General features: G+C 49.6%; 1 protein-coding gene across 2 annotated transcripts in view; it reads right to left on the bottom strand.

Annotated features, from left to right (window-relative positions):
* BGN (biglycan) overlaps positions 1–609 on the bottom strand; it is a 49,145-nt gene that overhangs the window by 6,902 nt on the left and 41,634 nt on the right. The gene's annotated exons all lie outside the window — the stretch shown is intronic.

The following is a 609-nucleotide window of genomic DNA, read 5'->3' as shown; positions in this document are numbered from 1 at the left end:
ACATACGCCTGGCAAGCAAGTCTTTAGGTGTGCTGCACTGGCGGCTGCAGGAGGGGGACAGATAACCAGACCAGTGGGGAACAGGTGAGAGGTGCTGCAGAGGAGCTGTGGCTTCCTGGTCTCCATGGGAGATGTAAAGGTCTGGTGGCAACGCTAGAAAGAATCTAACTAGGAGCACATTCAAGTGTGCGCGCGCGTGTGTGTATGTGTGTGCATGCGCATTTTAGAGGGAGGGCAGGTGATACAGTAACTGTGTCTCCTCAGAACGCATGAGGGGAAACTGCGTATTTGAAAGCTTTGCCTCCATCCGTGTCACCTCTCCACCTACAGGCAGTTTGTGATGAGGGGTCAGTTTTCAAACAAGTGCAGAATTCCAAACTTCCTAGGTATGACTTGGCAACAGTGTTTAAGCTCTTCAATTGGAGCAAAATGTTAGATTGCAAAGGCTGAGGGCAAACTAGGTATGACACGGGAGGTACATGGATAGAATTTGCCGTGCTTTTAACAAATGCACAGCTAGGTATGTATATGTGTCTGTGTGTGTGTGGGGAGATGATTTTAGCAGCTAGGTGGGAGGAGTGTTGTTTCAGATAGGGCAGCCTTCCCCAA

The sequence above is a fragment of the Heloderma suspectum genome, chromosome 2 (genome assembly GCF_057233095.1).
Source record: "Heloderma suspectum isolate Gila_16-S chromosome 2, 16-S_ref, whole genome shotgun sequence".
Taxonomy (NCBI): domain Eukaryota; kingdom Metazoa; phylum Chordata; class Lepidosauria; order Squamata; family Helodermatidae; genus Heloderma; species Heloderma suspectum.
The sequence above is the reverse complement of the archived record's forward strand: the minus strand, read 5'-3'. Positions and strand labels throughout refer to the sequence as shown.